A 13294-nucleotide genomic window follows, 5' to 3' on the forward strand; every position below is an offset into this window, starting at 1 on the left:
GGAGAGAAGCTAAAGTATGCAATCCAGAGTTTTCCCTAGATGAAGCTAAGAGCTGACACAGATGTTGACGATTGCTGATGCTTGGAGATGTTTGGAGATGCTAGCCCAGAGTTTGCTCTGGAGAAGGTATGAGAGGACCCCCAGATGCTTGGATGCACAGGAGCTGAAGAAGCTAAGAGAGACAAACACAGAGTCATTTTGGAGAAAGCCACTTTGAAACCAGAACTCAGGAGCAAAGGATCAGCAGACACCAGCCATGTGCCTTCCCAGCTAACAGAGGTGTTCTGGATGCCATTAGTCTTCCTTCAGTGAAGCTATCGTCTTGTTGATGCCTAAGTTTGGACACTTTTATGGCCACAGAACTGTAAATTTGTAAACTAATAAATGCCATTTATAAAAGCCGGTCCATTTCTGGTATTTTGCTTAACAGCAACATTAGCAAACTGGAATAATAGTCATGGTTCTCTACTTGGTCTTCTCTAGCACCACCTAGGCAGGGGTGTTTGGGGCACCTCATTACAACCTTGAGAGGATAGAATTATAGGCTCCCACTTGGCCTTTGCTGGTGTGGGTGTGGTGGTTGGCTGAAGTAGAGTGGTTACTCTCTAAAATTTTTCTGTCCTGTGAGACTGTCTCTCTCTTGGTTCCTTGGCTAGAGAGTGCAGGCTTTCCTTGGGGCTTTTCATTTGTTCCCATTCATGTTTCCAGATTCCTGACTTCTTCAGCTCAAAATCTGGGATATATAAAATAAAAATAAACCCCAAGTTTATGTATCTTGTCCGTAGTTTTTAGTTGTATTTAATGAGAAGGAAGGGGGAAGTACATCTATTCATTCTTCCCAGAAGTAAAGTTTTATATAACATTTTTGAAATGACAACATTTTAGAAACAGAGGTACAATTTATAGCTGTGGCTGTCAAAATTGAATACAAATTATTACACACACACACACACACATGAATACAGATGAAGCTGCGAAAGTTTTAATAAGATGGGTAGATTGTATTAATGTCAGTATATTGCTGGTAGTGTATCGATATTGTATCCATTGTATGCCCCATTTGGGCAAACTGGCAAAGTACATAGTGCTATTTCATACAACTGCATGGAATTCTACAATTATCTCAGTTAAAATTTTAATTAAAATTAATAAACTGAAGAATTTAAATATAAAATATAAGAAAAAAGATTGTTTCTAAAGTCAAAACCATATAATAAGGTATATTCACAGAAATCTTTTCAACCTTGTCCTCTCTACCTTGTTCCCTCCCTGCTTTTCTAGGTGACTTTAAATTTTAAATGTTTTTTTTTTTTAATTTATCTTTCTATTGTTTTTTATAAATAAAGTTTCTATCCATTTAAATTTTATCCCCAATTGTTCCTACTCACAAAGAAAGTATCATATAGAAACATTACTCTGCACCCTGCTTTTTCATTTAAGTTTTCCAGGTGATTATGGTGATCCTCCTCATTTTATTGTATGGATTAACCACAGTTATTTGCTCTTATGAATAATAATTCAATGTCCTCAATCTTGGGTCACTTTGTATTTTCAACAATGTATTTTGGTTTACACTAGAGCTGGGATTTCTGGACCAAAAGTGAACACATTTGCAATCTTGCCAGAATTTTTAATTGTAGAGACTTTATAACATATATAATACATGTAATATCTGTTAGGGTAGAAAACACTCCCTGCCTTGTAACTTTACTTTTTCTGATTATTAATGCTATTTTTTTTTCCACTTGAACATCTAAACAACTGTTAAAGGACATCTGGATTGTTTACAGTTTTTGGTTATTGGATTATATCTGAATTATTTCTTGTTTAATTGGTCAAAAATTTAGCATGTGGGGAAGAAGATGGTGGAATAGAGAGGAGTGGAAGTTAGTCCCCCTGGAGCAACTAATAAACAACCATGAAAAACTAGTAAATGATCTGGAATAACTGCTGGGGGATAAGTGTGACTGTTCAGACATCGTGCACCAACCTGGATTGGGAGAAATGCCTGAGATCGCAGTGTGGAATCTGTGAGTAGAAACTGTGGATACAAGCTGGGAGCCACCTCTCCCACAGGAACCTGAGCTGCAAAGCCTCGCTGTGATAGAGAGCAGCACTCTCTGAACAAGCGAATATACCTCAGTCAAGCTCCAAATCAATGCAGGTGCAAATCCCCAACAAGCAGACAGAGGCTTTTAGTGATGATTCACTTTGAGGAGCCAGGGGACTTCTCTGTCCTAGGAAGGGGAGCCCAGAGGACCAGGTGCTATCTCTGGCTGACGGGTGAAACTGGGGGCCATGGACTGACCTGAAGGGGGCTTTCTGTCCCTTTTTCTCTCAACCTGAGTGGCTCAGTAGAGAAAGCCTCCGCCGTTTTCAGCTTGCAGCTCTCTGACCCAGACAAGGGTGGAGATAGCAGAGTCAGAGAGACAAAGAACCTATTTATATGCAAATGAAAACTCCCTAGGGGTCATATCTTCCCTAAGAGGAAAGCAGTGGAGCCCAGATCTACTACTTGACTTCCATTCAGAACCAGACCCCAGAGCCTGGGGGAGAACAGCCACGGGCCACACCTCCTTACAGCAGTCAGGAGTGACAGGCTGACAGGCACCACCTGCTGGGCAGAAAAGCACAACAGCTTGAGGCCTCACAGGGTGTGTCAATCCTCTAAGACACATCCTCAGGGAAACCAGATACTGAATATTTCCTCCTTCTGGGACTTGAGCCTGTTCTGGTCTGGGAAAACCTGATTGGAGTAACCAAGGAAACCAGATGCCTAGACAACAGAAAAGTACAACCTACACTAAGAATAGTGAAGTTATGGCCCAAAGGAACAAACTTACACTTCAACTGAGATACAGGAATTGAAACAAGTAATGCTAAATCAATTCAAGAAGTTTAGGGAAGATATGGCAAAAGAGATGAAGGCTATGAAGAAAACACTGGGTGTACATAAGGTAGAAATTGGAAGTTTGAAAAAACAACTGGCAGAATCTATGGAAATGAAAGGCACAATAGAAGAGATGAAAGACACAATGGAAAGATACAACAGCAGATCTCAAGAGGCAGAAAAAAACACTCAGGAACTGGAGAACAAGACACCTGAAAGCCTGTACACACACACACACACACACACACACAACAGGGAAAATAATGGAAAAATATGAGCAATGTCTCAGAGAATTGAATGACAATACAAAACGCATGAATGTGTGTGTCTTGGTGTCCCAGAAGTAGAAGAGAAGGGAAAAGGGGCAGAAGCAATAATAGAGGAAATAATCAAGGAAAATTTCCCATCTCTTATGAAAGACATAAAATTACAGATCCAAGAAATGCAACTTACCCCAAATAGAATAGATCTGGATAGGCCTGCCCCAAGACACTTAGTAATCAGATTATCAAACGTCAAAGACAGAGAGAATCCTGAAAGCAGCAAGAGAAAAGTGATCCATCACATACAAAGGAAGCTTGATAAGACTATGTGTGGATTTCTCAACAGAAACCATGGAGGCAAAAAGGAAGTGGTGTGATACATTTAAGATAACAAAAGAGAAAAACTGCCAACAAAGAATCCTATATCTGGCAAAACTGTCCTTCAAATATGAGGGAGAGTTCAAAATATTCTCTGACAAACAGATAATTACAGAGTTTGTGAACAAGATACCTCTTCTACAGGAAATATTAAAGGGAGCACTGCAGACAGATAGGAAAAGACAGGAGTGAGAGGTTTGGAACACAATTTTGGGTGATGGTAGCACAGCAATGTAAGTACACTGAATAAAGGTAACTGTGAATATGGTTGAAAGAGGAAGGTTAGGAGCATGTGGGACACCAGAAGGAAAGAGGAAAGATAAAGACTGGGATTGTATAACTTAGGAAAACCTAGAGTGTTCAACAATTGTGATAAAATGTACAAATATGTTTTTACATGAGGGAGAAAAATGAATGTCAACCTTGCAAGGTGTTAAAATAGGGAGGTATTGGGGGAAAAGTGTAAACTAAAGACTGTAACATAAACATTGTATCATGGTTCCTTTAATGTAACAAAGGCAATATACCAAGGCTAAATGAATATAAGAGGGGGGCATAAGGGAGGGGTGTGGCACTCTTGGCATTGGTAATGTTGTCTGACTCTTTATTCTGCTTTAGTTTAATGTTATCTTTCCTTTTGTTGCTTCCAGTTGTCATGATTTTTTTTTCCTCTTTCTTTGACTCTTCCTCCTTCTTTGTGGAAGAAATGGAGATGTCCTTATATAGATAGTGGTGAGGGTGGTGAATATATAAATATGTAATTATACAGGGAACCATTGATTGTTTACTTAGGATGGAATGTATGGTGTATGAACAAAACCATCTTTAAAAAAAAGGGTTGATGAAGAAACCTTGAGGGCACTGTATTGAGTGAAATAAGTCAGACACATAAGGACAAATATTGCAGGGTCTCACTGATACGAACTAATTATAATGTGTAAACCCATAGATGTGAAATATAAGTTACCAGGATATAGAATGAGGCTCAAGAATCGGGAGCAGTTGCTTATTATGAGCAGAATGTTCAACTAGGGTGAACTTAAATGTTTGGAAATGAACATAGGTGATGGTAGCACGTTATTGTGAGAATAACAGTGCTGAATGGTGTGTGAAGGTGGTGGAAAGGGGACGCTCAGAGTTACATATGTCACCAGAGGGAAATTTGGAGATTGAAAAATGGGAATGTATAAAACAGTGAACCTCATGGTGGGCATTGTCCATGACTAACTGAACAAATATTAGAAATCTCTCTCATGAACCAGAACAAATGTATGACACTATAGCTAAAAGTTAATAATAGAGGGGCATATAGGGAAAAAATATACCTATTGCAAACTATATACTACAGTTAGTAGTATTTTAACATTTTTTCATCAACAGTAACAAATGTACTATACCAATACTATGAGTTAACAATGGAGGGGTGTAGTTAGGGATATGGGAGGATTAGAGTTTCCTTTTTTTGTCTTTATTTTCTTCTGAAATAATGAAAATGTTCTAAAAATTGAAAAAAAAACTAATTATGGTGATGGATGCACAGCTGTATGATGTTACTGGGGGCAACTGATTGTACACTTTGGATCTTTGGATAATCGTATGGTATGTGAACAATCACAGTAAAAAAAAATTTAGCATTGTCATCTTGAATCAGTGAAGAAAAGATGGACTTTTTAATAAATAGTGTTGGAACAGCTGGATAACCATATGGAAAAAGATTAATTTAGATTTGTTCCTCACATGATATACCAGAACAAATGCCAAATTCAGAATAAAATCTAAATATAAAATAATGAAATAGTACAAGTGTTTCAGAGTGGGGAAAATTTTCCTATATGATTCAAAATCCAGAAGCAATTAAAAGAAGATATCAGTAAATTTGCATGACAAAAAAAATAAAAAATTTAAAATACTCAGACACACTGGGAACATTTTTGTAACCTGTCACAGATTAAGGACTAATAACTGATGTGTAAAGGGATCCCCAAAACTTAAAAGTGAAAGAGTAATAACCCAATAGGACAAAAGGGACAAAAGAGATGAACAAACAGTTCAAAGAAAAATAAATAGAAATGACCCTTAAACAGATGAAATAAGCCCAGTCTTCACTGAAATTAACCTACAATGAGAAATCATTTCTCCCCATCAGTTGACTAAAATCCAAAAGTTTAATACAATTCTTTGCTGGCCAGAGAAACAAGCATTTCCAGATTCATGGTGCCTGTAGGAGTTTTGTCAGAGTGTAATGGTTGAGATCATGAACATTATAATTAGATGTGCCTTAGCTCCTGTTAGCCATGTGACTACTTGCACTGGTTTCTTAACCTTCTAAATTTTAGTCTCATCAGTGAAATGGGGATGATTTTCACTGATGAAATCATTTGCCTTGGTTGATTGTTATGAGAATTAAATGGTATATTACCTGTAAACACTCAGTGGGTTGTATCAATATCATCATTTTTATTATAGTTTTCTAATCTCTAAGTTAAATACCGGGTGTTAAGAAACTCAAGAGTAAGCCATTTAGCTGCTGCTTTTTCCAAGTTCAAGTTATTAGGGCTTGGAAAATCAGAGTGTAGAACTGGGGCTCTCTAATGAGGTTGGGGCAGCAGAACCCCTTAGGAGCTTTGTTAAAGACACATATCCATACCCTCTCCCCCATCTTTGGTCTAATATCTGATACTCACTCACAGGAGTAGATGGTGAGGAACCTGGTCAGAAGAGAGCAAAGAGGATGGAGCAGATGCAGATCAGGAAACAGTGACGCTCAGAAATCCAGCTCAGAGTTAGGCGTGTTCAGGACATGTATTTTCTTAAATTTTCTGAGGAAACTAATTGTAGTCATCACTATCCATAGCTAAAGATAGAGCATTGCTACTCAAAGTCTGGACAGGCAAGGTGGCATCAACGTCTTTGTCACCAGAGCTGGTTAGAAATGATCTGATGGACTGAATTAAAATTTGTGTTTTGGCAAGATCTGCAGGGGATCTGTATGCATATTTAAGTCTCTGAAGCACTGACTGCCTAGAGGATCCCCTTACAGTAAGAAAGAAGGAGGGAGAGATTTTCATTTTCGGTATTGAGACTTTTGGGATATACCTTAAAACTAATTAATTACTTATATGCTAAACTTTTGTTAAACACTACATATACGCATATCTCAAATTTAAGAAGTAGGTTCTAGTCTATCTGTTGTATAGAAGGGGAGACTGAGGCACAGGGAAGTCTGTTTTTTTGTTTTTTTTTTAACTAAAATTGAATGGCACTGTGCAATTAAGAAGTTACTGATGTGACCATCACATGCTTTTCTAAGGATTGGACTTTTTGGAGCCTGCTACTTGATATGAAATAATTTCTTTAAAATTTAAATAATACTTAACCTTTGAGAAAATAGAACTTTATCTTTTCTCTCTGCTAACAGTAACTCAGTTCTTTAGTAAAATGATTTCAATTGGGGCTGCTTTCTGAGAGTAAAAATTAGGAAAATTGCCCTATTTTTCTGTCAGTGACTACTAGTTTAAAGGTAATAATTAATGTGATTTTGTAATCATGTGGTAATTCATAAGGCTTTATTATGTATTAGCCTTGTCAAGGTCAAATGATGCTCCAGAATATGCTATAATTTTGGATTTTTCAGTTAGCCATGGCTGTTCCTTTTTTTTTTTTTTTCCTTGAGGTCTGCTTCTGTTGTTTCTCTGTGCTTCCAGCCTTTTGGAGCACCCCTTTCTTGTAAGCAAAACAAGGGATAACTTTTACAATTACATGTTTTCACTGACTTCTATTTTAGTTTCCTGGGCTGCTCAAGCAAATACCATGAAATGGTTTGGCTTAAACAACAGGAATTTATTCACTCATAGTTTTGAGGCCAGGAAAATGTCCAAATCAAGGTGGTACTTTCTCCTCAAAGTCTGTGGTGTTCTGGGGCTGGCTGCTGGTGATCCCTGGCTCCTCTGTCACATGGCAAGGCACGTGGCGGCATCTTCTGGTCTCTTCCTTCTCTTCTGGGTTCTGTTCAGCTTCTTGCTTCCTGTGGTTTTCTCTCTCTCTTTCAGAATGTCATTCTGTTTATAAAGGGCTCCAATAATAGTATTAAGATCCATCTTGTTTGAGTTCACACCTCAGCTGAAGTAGCCTCATCAAAATGCCCTACTTACAATGGGTCCATACCCATGGGATTGAATTAAAGTTAAGAACGTGTTTTTCTGGGGTACATGCATCTTTAAATCACCACAACTTCTAAATGCGGGTTAATGTTTTGATCTTTTGTTCCAAGTTGTGGATGAACTTTTCTGAGGGTACTTTCTGGGTCTGGGGGGTCAACTTTTTTGAATTTTTTTCTGAATATTTTGTGGAATGAGCTGTTAACTATGTTTCCAGGTGTGGGGGGAAATAATTATTTGAATAAATTTATTAACTCTTGAGCATTGTGTGGGACCCTGAGCACATTTCTTGCCAGAGGCAAATATTTTTGATTAGTTTAGGTTTGAACTTCTAATATAATTGTTGTTTCTATTAACTTTTAGACTTTGTGGACTGCATGCTCTTTGTCTCAACAACTCAACTCGACTGCTGTAAGGTTAATGCGGCCATAGACAGTATACAAACAAATGGGCATGGCTGTGTTCCAATAAAACTTTATTTATTGACACTGAAATTTTAATTTCATATAATTTTCACATGTCACGAATATTATTCTTTTGATTTTTCCTGAACATTTAGACATGTAAAAACCGTTCATAGCTTGCAGGCCATAAAAATGTTTGCTGGCCAGATTTTTTTGGTTTTTACTGACTGAAACTCTTACGGTTATAGTGGTATAATTAAGATGCTGCTTATATTATTGCCACCAAAAATGCTCTCTAATTGTTTTTTCCCCTATTTTTCAAAATTCTTATTAAGGTGTCAGGTGGGAGGCAGAATAGTTGGGTGTAGCTGCAGAATTTGATGTCAGACAGATTCCACATGCCCCTTGTGTGGCCTGGGCCAAGTTACTCACTGTTCATCAGCCGCAGAGTTCTCGACTGTGAAATGGGAACAGCGTGACTAGCTTTCCTCCCAGGCCCTTATATACATATTGATGAAGTCATTAAAAAAAAAAAAAACTAATACAGATAGAAAGCATTACCTTTAAATCTTTCATTCAGACCTCACTTCTGTCTGTTTACATTTTTATAGTAAATATTCGTTTTTATTCAGCGTTAATTTAAGGAAAGATGTTTGAAAATGGGAAGCTAGTATATCCGTAGTTTAAAATAAAACACCTTCTATTCATTGAGAAGTGTTTACCAGTGTTTGTTCTTTTTTCTATGCCAAACTAAAAAGGGTGTTAACAAATAAAGCCTTGAAAGTAATTGTGACAACAGGGCTGTTCTTCAGAATTGTACAGTTTGTATTCAGTGACATTGTCATAATGTCCCTTTGCAGCCTTCTGAGGACTGTTCCTCCTTGCATTTCCAGGCATTTACTGAAGTCCAAATTGATGATAAAGTTCAGTTTTTTAAGAACATTTCTGCACTTGAAATGCTCTTAACATAAATAAGCAAGTTAATTTACAAGTGAAGTGACTGTGTTTTTGAATGATTTTGACTAGGAAACTATAAATACTCCATTTATGGTAATAAACAGTTTGAAATGATGAGCTATATAATTTCACAATAGCATTTTAGCAGAAGACGTAAATGTAATTATTACAAATTAGCATAATTAAGCAATATAATTAGTGAGGGGTTGTTCATATAATTAAATCTAAAAATTGAACTTGCATAGAAAATTAAAAGTGTTTGTTCTTTTTCATGATTTTGCTTTAAGTACTATTTTTTAAAATTGGGAGTGGGAAGAGAAGAAAAAGATACAAATGCAAGGTATTGATTTACATTGGCAGTAAGGGTCAAAAGAGGCTGAGTATTGATAAAGCCATAATTAGCTTGCACTTTTCTCTGAGATAATAACGTTGATTTTTTTTTTTTTTTTTCTTTTTACATTCTCCCTGGCTGTGCTGCTTTAAAATCTGATTGGTTGGAGGAAGAAGAATGGAAAATGATGGGGCCTTGGTCCTTTTATTGTAGTTTTTCTTAATGTGTTCCATATTGGATATAGCACACAAAGAAACAGATTCTTAGCTTTTTCTCAAGGTACAAAAAACTGTTGACAAACAGCACATTGAGAGTCTATCAAAAATGTCCAATATTATTTCAGTGTAAATTAACTAATAATAGTGTTGGTTCTGTATATTAAGTTCATAGTAGAAGACTATACTTGTTGTAAACATGCCTATATCATTAATAATAGGACTAGATTTTATCTCTATCTTCTAGTCTACTGTAATGCCTGGAATATAGTAGGACTAAAATATTTTTGGAATGGACGCTATGTGCTGGACACTATGGAGGGGGTCTGAAGATAAGTAAGACATTGACCCTATCATGACACCTCCCCCCACCCCCATGTGTTTCTGCTGGTTGTAATGCCCATATTAAAGAGTTCTTTTTATACTAGTTCTCTATTTTGTGATCTACAATATTTATTACTTAATAGACTTTTTAGCTTTTAGTATGTTAGGTCAAAGTTTTACAACATCTATATTTAAATCCAAATGCTACATCAGTTTTTGAGTTCTATTTTTAATTAATGTGTAGTTAAAATCCTTTAGAATCATTTTATATCTATACCTGTATCATCTATATCTTATCTATCAACATATGTATTCTCCATGGATAGACTATTATTTCCATCTTTTAGATGGGATTGATCTTTTTCAGAAATCACTGAGCAAAATATTGGTACAGACATAATTTCTAATTCTCTGAGACTTCAGTCCACTAGGTTCCATGAAAGGGAGGAAAAGAAATAAGTGAAATCTCTGTTTAACTGATTACCTGGAATACTGGAATCTTAAAAGTAAAAGAGGAAAAGGTAACAATATACAATTGAGTAGAGAATTAAATGATAGATGAGTTTCTTCAGCTTATAAAATTATCTGTGTAATCATTAGTACTGTTTAGCATAGTGAAATGTTATAAAATGTCCTTGAAAAAAATTGTGATTCTTTTGTCTCCATATATAAAAAGGCACATTAATATGGTGACGATAACAAAAGAAACATAAGGTGACCTTCTTAGATAACTATGACAAAATAGAACCCCATAATTTTATCTAGGGTGCACCAAAAGACATCGTTTGATTTTTAAAAGTAAAAAAAGTAGCAGAGATTTTTTTAACCATTATAAATTTATCTGATACCCCTTTTCTTAATTTCTTATACAATGTTGAGACCTAATTGCTGTGTTATGGATAAGTGGAGTTTCAAAAAAATGAGTGATTGAAATAAACTTTCTTTTGGCCAATTTATTGTCTTAGACTTTAAAGTTAAATCCCAAAATGCAAATAGTTTAATTTCCTTTAAAAATAAATAACATGATATGGAAAAGCATAACAAAAACTTATTTTGGAAGTTCGAAATTATCCAGGTAAACAATTTATTAGTGGTAACTACACTGTTGACTCTAGAAAATCATCATAGATGTGATATTTTTATCAGTATATTCAAAAATGATTTTATAGCCCAGCTATTTGCTGATGAAGAACCAGAAGCAGAAGAGGTTCAGTATCTTGGAAGACAGCAGTATCCTACTTACTAGCTAAATAGTCTTATATGACTTATTTATCCTTTTCCTCATCAGTCAAATGAGAGAAATCTTCACAGTGTTACTGGGAGAATGAATGAAATTATATAGGTAGCATATGGCCTGCATACAGCATGCACCCAGAAGATGGTGGTTCACTTGCCTATCTTGTCAATTAGAAAATGCTTTCATTCCATGTGTTTATCAGAACACGACATAGATTATGGAGTCTTCCTAGTTTACTGCTGGGGCCTTGCTTTCACATGTAATTGATATGGCACATGTACTAATTGCTAACATCTAGTGCATTAAGAGAAGTTAGATGCAAGGTGGAGCAGAAGAGCCAAGTTAGTCTAAAACAGTATTTTCCAAAACATATCCAGTGGACCACCTGTTAACAATCTTCTATAATGCTGTCCCCACCCAAGACCTACTACCTAGTACCGTAACTCTACATACAGATGATTAACTGTTTTAGCTTACTCTCTGTCAAATCAAATACCATGTAGTTGGTTGGCTTAAACAACAGGCAATTATTGGTTCATGGTTCTGAAGTCAGGAGAAGTCCAAAATTGAAGCATCAGTAAGGAGATGCTTTCTCCTGGAAGATTGGCTTCTATCTTCTCTTCTAGGTTCTGTTGACATCAGCTTCTGGCTGCTCTCTGTGACTTTTTGTCTGATGTTCACTCTGCTTATAAAGGACTGTAGTAATACAGATTAAAGCCCAATCTGATTTATTTAGGCCACATTAACTGAAGGAACATCTTGAAGAGATCTTACTTCCAGTGGGTCCTCACCCACAGGAAATGGATTAAGTATAAGAGTAGTTTTTTTTTTTTTCTGGAGTATGTAGCTTCAACCCATCACATTAATTTACTTTGTTATGATTACAGATACTGTTGGGAATCAGCTCCTGTAATCTCCATTTTAAACATATGATTCTTTTTACTTTAAAGTTTGAGAATCCTTAGCTACTGTGATCTTTGAATCTCCTCAGTATTTTAAGAAGAACCAGTTTATCAAGTGTTCCTTAGAGAAAAGACAAACTGCTATGGACAATATGAAAATTATGTATACGTGACTTCCAAGGCATATACCCAGTTCATCTTCTGGTCTGAAATCAGAACAAATGCTGTATGAACTAAAATGCAAATAGATCTTCTCAGAGAGGAGGTAAATGAACAGGAACAGCATGCCTCTCTTTTTCCACTTATTATGGAGTATGAGGAGCTCCTAGACACAGTGAAGGAAATCATTTCACTTCTTCCTAAATTATTTCTAGAAGTGAAGCAAAGTTGTTGGTTAGAACATTTTCCAAACTTAGTTCCATGTAAAGAGGGGTTCCAGTTTTGGGCAAAACTAGACTAAACAAATTTAACCAGGTTTCTCTACTGTGAGGCATCACAAGTGAAATACAGCATGCAATATTTCCAAGCTCATTTGACATAGAACTCATGCATATGTGTGTGTGTATATGGGTGCACGTGTGTTTAATACCTGTTAACATGTGGCATTAGTATGTTTTGACAAGTATAATTTTGGAGATGCTGGCTTAGAGTTTGACAAGTGGAAGAACAAAGCAAAAGCAGAAAATCTGTTGATCTCTAGAGTTGTATTTATGAGTAAAAAGCTCATCCCATGTGAGGGTGAATTTGGACATTTTCATGAAGTATGCATTCCAGGTTCCATAAATCTTAAGAATAATGAGGTAGAGGGAATCTTGTTATTCTCCTCAGAAGGACTTGTTAGGGCCAAGTTTCCTACCATGGTCTTTTTTTGGACCATTATAATTGCCAAATTAAATCAAGATGTTTTGTTGGTGAGTATCAACTTGAACTTCTAATATAAGGCAATCTTTTATGTGATGTTTGTGGATTTTTAGAAATAGATCATATAAAACTTTCAGACTAAGGGGTGAACATGCATATTCTTGTTTGTCTTAGAACCTTGCCATCTTTTTAACTTTGTAATTTTAGTTGTTTTTGAACTTCTTTATTGTATTAAATAATACATATATGATGTGCATACAGAAAACCAGATGAAACAATTATACAGCTTAAAGAGTTATTAAACACTAACACCCTTGTTTTGGTGACAAGGCAATAGAGCCTTGCCAAGTACCCCAAAACTCTGCCAGTTCCCCC

The 13294-nt window shown here is 36.1% G+C and overlaps 1 protein-coding gene and 1 long non-coding RNA gene across 9 annotated transcripts in view; both read left to right on the forward strand.

Annotated features, from left to right (window-relative positions):
• Positions 1 to 8389, forward strand: part of LOC119534181 — a 58851-nt gene extending 50462 nt beyond the window's left edge. Inside the window, exon 4 of the long non-coding RNA XR_005216975.1 lies at positions 8052 to 8389. This is a non-coding gene — a long non-coding RNA (uncharacterized LOC119534181). The remainder of the gene's footprint in view (positions 1 to 8051) is intronic.
• The window catches only part of CADPS2 (calcium dependent secretion activator 2), a 647872-nt gene that overhangs the window by 57822 nt on the left and 576756 nt on the right, over positions 1 to 13294 (forward strand). The gene's annotated exons all lie outside the window — the stretch shown is intronic.

Source organism: Choloepus didactylus, chromosome 5 (genome assembly GCF_015220235.1).
Source record: "Choloepus didactylus isolate mChoDid1 chromosome 5, mChoDid1.pri, whole genome shotgun sequence".
NCBI lineage: Eukaryota > Metazoa > Chordata > Mammalia > Pilosa > Megalonychidae > Choloepus > Choloepus didactylus.